The sequence below is a fragment of the Haliotis rufescens genome, unplaced genomic scaffold (assembly GCF_023055435.1).
Source record: "Haliotis rufescens isolate VD_foot unplaced genomic scaffold, xgHalRufe1.0.p SCAF_1, whole genome shotgun sequence".
NCBI classification, from domain to species: Eukaryota; Metazoa; Mollusca; class Gastropoda; order Lepetellida; family Haliotidae; genus Haliotis; species Haliotis rufescens.
This window is the reverse complement of record NW_025963779.1, coordinates 40,669,358-40,675,768: the sequence shown is the minus strand read 5'-3', so window position 1 is coordinate 40,675,768 and position 6,411 is coordinate 40,669,358. Positions and strand designations below refer to the sequence as shown.

Below are 6,411 nucleotides of genomic sequence, written 5' to 3'. Positions count from 1 at the left end.
GAGGGCTGTATTGTGTAATGGTCGTCAACAGTGACAACGTACATAATCCGAATGCATGGGGTGACACTGACTTCACGTGCAATTCAAGCATGAAGACAAGTGACGTCCAACTGACACCAGCGTACCTCAATATCTGTATATTAATTGGTGAATCGGGAGGAGGGCAGAAGGTCGCTCTCTCCGCACCCACCCAGCCACAATGACGCGTTAGCCGTGGTGTATCGGTAGGCAGAAATTGTCTCTCCGTGTCCAAGCTTCAGGAATCCCGTGCGCACTTGATTGTAGCGTAGGGTAGTTGATATAACAATGTATATTGGAAATCAGTGGACTGTGGGCACATGGAACAAAGGCCTTGTCAATTGTGGGCCTATACTTACATATCGCCATACCTTATACTCATAACGGGAATGCAATCAGCGTAGTGTTGTTGAGATGTAAGAATATATGAGTGTCCTCAGACCACTCACCAGACAGACCAGGGACTTTCATGTAAGGTAAGACATATCTTGTATGATAACTGATCACGTCGATAAACTACTTGTACCTCTTTGGCCACCGTGTGTAGGTTTCTTCGCAAACTGTCAATTGGAGTAATAATAACCGTCAGTATAAAGAGGTGAGGTGAAAGGGGTCTAACAGAGAGAGAGAGAGAGAGAGAGAGAGAGAGAGAGAGAGAGAGAGAGAGAGAGAGAGAGAGAGAGAGAGAGAGAGAGAGAGAGAGAGAGAGAGAGAGAGAGAGAGAGAGAGAGAGAGTACTTGTACTTGTCCGGATTAATGCCGATTTAAGAGTTCTAGCCAACTGAGATAACATGCTGCGGTTCAACCTGGATACATTATTACTCAGACATAGTATACTGACTCCGAGCTTACCAGTCCTTGTTTTAGACCCTGCCGAACTGCCGATCGCCAGGCAGAGGCACATCAAGTAGTATCGTTTAACGTCTTGTGGTATGATGCGGATCGACCCATTGACCTTCTGCTCCCCAAGCAGACATTCCATCCACTAGACCACGTATATGCAGGTATAGCAGTCAAAGACAATTTCGTGGATCTTCATCAAAGCAATCTCTTATGGGTTCCTAGGTGTAATGGACATGTCTCTTTGTGTTGACATTTAATGTAGAGGTGTCAAAATACAGCTGAATAAAGATTATTTCATTTGGGTTACGCTGTGACCCGGAAAAAAACCGTCTTTATGGATGGAATGCCTGACGGGTGACACCTTAGGGAATGAGCGGTATCGACTTGCCAATTCCTATGTATTTAGTATTATTACTCTTCTTAATTGTTCTATATTCAGCAATAAGTGTGCTTCATATAAAGTGCAGCAACCCATGCTTACCGTAAAAGGCGACTATGCTTGTCGGAAGAGGCGACTAACGGGATCGGATGGTCAGGCTCGATGACTTGGTTGATGCATGTCATCGATCCCAATCGCGTGGATCGTTGCCCATGATATTAATTACTGGATTTTCTGGTCCAAACTCGATTATTTACAGACTGCCGTCACACAGCTTGGATATTGCTGAGTGCGGCGTTAAACAACAAACCAACCAACCAATCACATACTCACACGCAAAAGAAACGCAAGTGGTTTTAAGCAAATAGGTAGCAAACACGGAACCATAAATTGAAACGAGTTTTAGCATGTAGTGAAGCCTGATGGTGTTATCAATATTTTTGGTTGCATTTTGGAAGCCCCGAGTAAAAACGCAACATAAAAAACGAATCGCCAAAACGCATCATTTCAATGAATATGTGAGTATCATGAACTCATTTCTCGCGAAATCGAAAATCCACGAACTGTCACGAACTGTTGTGGGTATAAAACTGTGGCCGATTGTTGGACCTATCACTCCTTGGTCAACAATGCCACGCCTAACTCAAATTTAGAGAAACCAGGCTATCGGAAGTTTGGAAGCTTGAGAGTCTGTCCAAGATGTTGCCCGTCATTTCAACGTTAACATAACCACAATTTACCGTCTCCTGCATCAATACAATGCTACACAGACCACAGATGACCTTCCTCGGAGCGGTCGTCCTAGGGTCACCACACCTCGACAAGATCGGTAGATTACCCGTCAACACCAGCGACATCCGTTCCTAACTGCAAGTGAAAGTGCTCGACAGACCATAGGAACACATAATCGACACATTAGCCGGGACACTGTGATCCGACGTATCCGTTCCAACAACTTCAGGTGTCGCCGACCAGCACGTCGTCCTGTTCTCCAACCACGGCATCGACAAGCACGACTTCAGTGGGCACAGGGTCATCGCAATCGGCGTCATCGTGAGTGGAGGCGTGTCATCTTCTCTGATGAAAGTCGCTTTTGTGTCTCCCATGCAGACGGAAGAGTCAGAATTAGGCGGCGTCGAGGTGATCGTTTCGCTGACAGAAACGTTGTGGAAAGGGATCCATGGAGTGGACATAGCGTCATGATATGGGCAGGGATTGGACTTAATGCGAGACTTGGACCCATGTGCTTTCTGAATGTTGGTCAAGGTCGGGGACACGGCGTCACTGCTCAGCGGTATATCGACCAAGTGATCAGACCCCACGTTGTTCCATTTTTTTGCACAACATCAACAACACATTTTCCAGCAGGACAACGCTCATCCCCATGTTGCCAGAGCTACCATGACCTTTCTGCAACAACACAACATCCGTGTTCTACCGTGGCCAACCCTCAGCCCTGATCTGAACCCCATCGAACACTTGTGGGATGAGGTTCAAAGGCGTCTGCACAATGTGCGCCCAGTCCCTACAACTGCCGATGAACTACGCACAGCTGCTCTGGATGTATGCAGGAGGATCCCATGGGCCTTCACAAATCGTCTGATCCACTCAATGTACAGGAGATGTGTGGCAGTGATCAATACTAATGGTGGTCACACCAGGTATTGACTGACATTTTGGGTATTGACCCGAAACTGTGTATACATTTGAATAAAACAATTATGTCAACTGCCTTTAATCCATTAAACTGTCATTTTGTCAATCTTTCCCTATAAGTATTTCTTGTCTTCACTGTTGAAAATAAATAACATGTATACTGCATACTAGAGTTGCGTTCCTTTTGGTGTGAGTATATAAAGTTGTATCAATGTTATGTTGTTGAAAATAGTAACACAATATTTTGTCATTTGTCTGATCCATTGTTTATCATAACCAGTGCATTGACAAAACCCATACTTGGTAACAGGAGCCAGAACCACAAGCCCTAAACCAAAGGTGGTGTATCAACTCAAGTAACAATGCAGTGTGTTGAGGAGGTCGGTGTTATGTGGTAATGCAGTGTGTTGGGGAGGTCGGTGTTATGTGGTAATGCAGTGTGTTGGGGAGGTCGGTGTGGTGTGGTATGACATAACAGTGTGTTTGGGAGGTCGGTGTGGTGTGGTATGACATAACAGTGTGTTGGGGAGGTCGGTGTGATGTGGTATGACATAACAGTGTGTTGGGGAGGTCGGTGTGATGGGGAAATGCATTGTTTTGGGGAGGTCGGTGTGATGTGATATGATATAACAGTGTGTTGGGGAGGTCGGTGTGATGTGATATGATATAACAGTGTGTTGGGGAGGTCGGTCTGATGTGGTATGACATAACAGTGTGTTGGGGAGGTCGGTGTGGTGTGATATGATATAACAGTGTGTTGGGGAGGTCGGTGTGGTGTGATATGATATAACAGTGTGTTGGGGAGGTCGGTGTGGTTTGATATGATATAACAGTGTGTTGGGGAGGTCGGTGTGATGTGATATGACATAACAGTGTGTTGGGGAGGTCGGTGTGATGTGGTATGACATAACAGTGTGTTGGGGAGGTCGGTGTGATGTGGTATGACATAACAGTGTGTTGGGGGGGGGGGGGGGGGTGGGGGTCAGTGCGGTGTGGTATGACATAACAGTGTGTTGGGGAGGTCGGTGTGATGTGGTATGATATAACAGTGTGTTGAGGAGATCGGTGGGATGGGGAAATGCATTGTTTTGGGGAGGTCGGTGTGATGTGGTAATGCAGTGTGTTGGGGAGGTCGATGTGGTGTGATATGATATAACAGTGTGTTGGGGAGGTCGATGTGGTGTGATATGATATAACAGTGTGTTGGAGGGGTCGGTGTGGTGTGATATGATATAATAGTGTGTTGGGGAGGTCGGTGTGGTGTGATATGATATAACAGTGTGTTGGGGAGGTCGGTGTGGTGTGATATGATATAACAGTGTGTTGAGATCGGTGGGATGGGGAAATGCATTGTTTTGGGGAGGTCGGTGTGGTGTGATATGATATAACAGTGTGTTGGGGAGGTCGGTCTGATGTGGTATGACATAACAGTGTGTTGGGGAGGTCGGTGTGGTGTGATATGATATAACAGTGTGTTGGGGAGGTCGGTGTGGTGTGATATGATATAACAGTGTGTTGGGGAGGTCGGTGTGGTGTGATATGATATAACAGTTTGTTGAGGAGATCGGTGGGATGGGGAAATGCATTGTTTTGGGGAGGTCGGTCTGATGTGGTATGACATAACAGTGTGTTGGGGAGGTCGGTGTGGTGTGATATGATATAACAGTGTGTTGGGGAGGTCGGTGTGGTGTGATATGATATAACAGTGTGTTGGGGAGGTCGGTGTGGTGTGATATGATATAACAGTGTGTTGGGGAGGTCGGTGTGGTGTGATATGATATAACAGTGTGTTGGGGAGGTCGGTGTGGTGTGATATGATATAACAGTGTGTTGGGGAGGTCGGTGTGGTGTGATATGATATAACAGTTTGTTGAGGAGATCGGTGGGTTGGGAAATGCATTGTTTTGGGGAGGTCGGTGTGGTGTGATATCATATAACAGTTTGTTGGGGAGGTCGGTCTGATGTGATATGATAAAACAGTGTGTTGTGGAGGTCGATCTGATCAGGTAATGCAGTGTGTTGGGAAGGTCGGTGTGGTGTGATATCATATAACAGTGTGTTGGGGAGGTCGGTGTGGTGTGATGTGATATAACAGTGTGTTGGGGAGGTCGGTCTGATGTGGTAATGCAGTGTGTTGGGAAGGTCGGTGTGGTGTGATATCATATAACAGTGTGTTGGGGAGGTCGGTGTGGTGTGATATGATAAAACAGTGTGTTGGGGAGGTCGGTCTGATGTGGTAATGCAGTGTGTTGGGAAGGTCGGTGTGGTGTGATATGATAAAAGAGTGTGTTGGGAAGGTCGGTGTGGTGTGATATGATATAACAGTGTGTTGGGAAGGTCGGTGTGGTGTGATATGATAAAAGAGTGTGTTGGGGAGGTCGGTCTGATGTAGTAATGCAGTGTGTTGAGGAGGTCGATCTGATCAGGTAATGCAGTGTGTTGGGAAGGTCGGTGTGGTGTGATATCATATAACAGTGTGTTGGGGAGGTCGGTGTGGTGTGATATGATATAACAGTGTGTTGGGGAGGTCGATCTGATCAGGTAATGCAGTGTGTTGAGGAGGTCGATCTGATCAGGTAATGCAGTGTGTTGGGGAGGTCGGTCTGATGTGGTTATGCAGTGTGTTGAGGAGGTCGGTGTGATGTGGTAATGCAGTGTGTTGAGGAGGTCGGTGTGATGTCGTAATGCAGTGTGTTGAGGAGGTCGGTGTGATGTGGTAATGCAGTGTGTTGAGGAGGTCGGTGTGATGTGGTAATGCAGTGTGTTGGGAAGGTCGGTGTGGTGTGATATCATATAACAGTGTGTTGGGGAGGTCGGTGTGGTGTGATATGATAGAACAGTGTGTTGGGGAGGTCGGTGTGGTGTGATATGATAGAACAGTGTGTTGGGGAGGTCGGTGTGATGTGGTATGATATAACAGTGTGTTGAGGAGATCGGTGGGATGGGGAAATGCATTGTTTTGGGGAGGTCGGTGTGGTGTGATATCATATAACAGTTTGTTGGGGAGGTCGGCGTGGTGTGATATGATAAAACAGTGTATTGGGGAGGTCGATCTGATCAGGTAATGCAGTGTGTTGGGGAGGTCGGTCTGATGTGGTTATGCAGTGTGTTGAGGAGGTCGGTGTGATGTGGTAATGCAGTGTGTTGAGGAGGTCGGTGTGATGTCGTAATGCAGTGTGTTGAGGAGGTCGGTGTGATGTGGTAATGCAGTGTGTTGAGGAGGTCGGTGTGGTGTGATATGATATAGCAGTGTGTTGGGGTGATCGGTGTGATGGGGAAAAGCAGTGTGTTTGGGAGATCGGAGGGTGATGTGGTAACGCAGTGTGTTGTGGAGGTCGATGTGTTGTGGTGATGCAGTGTTTTGGGAAGGTCGGGGTGGTGTGATATGATATAGCAGTGTGTTGGGGAGGTCGGTGTGATGTGATATGATATAGCAGTGTGTTGGGGAGGTCGGTGTGATGTGGTAATGCAGTGTAGGGGAGGTCGGTGTGATGTGATATGATATTATTGCAGTG

General features: G+C 47.0%; 1 protein-coding gene across 2 annotated transcripts in view; it reads left to right on the top strand.

Annotated features, from left to right (window-relative positions):
• Positions 1–204: 204 nt before the first annotated feature.
• Positions 205–6,411, top strand: part of LOC124121883 (sodium/calcium exchanger 2-like) — a 207,098-nt gene continuing 200,891 nt past the window's right edge. For both annotated transcript variants that reach the window (XM_046484971.2, XM_048396519.1), the window contains exon 1: positions 205–494. The gene's annotated coding sequence lies outside the window, so the exon portion shown is untranslated. The remainder of the gene's footprint in view (positions 495–6,411) is intronic.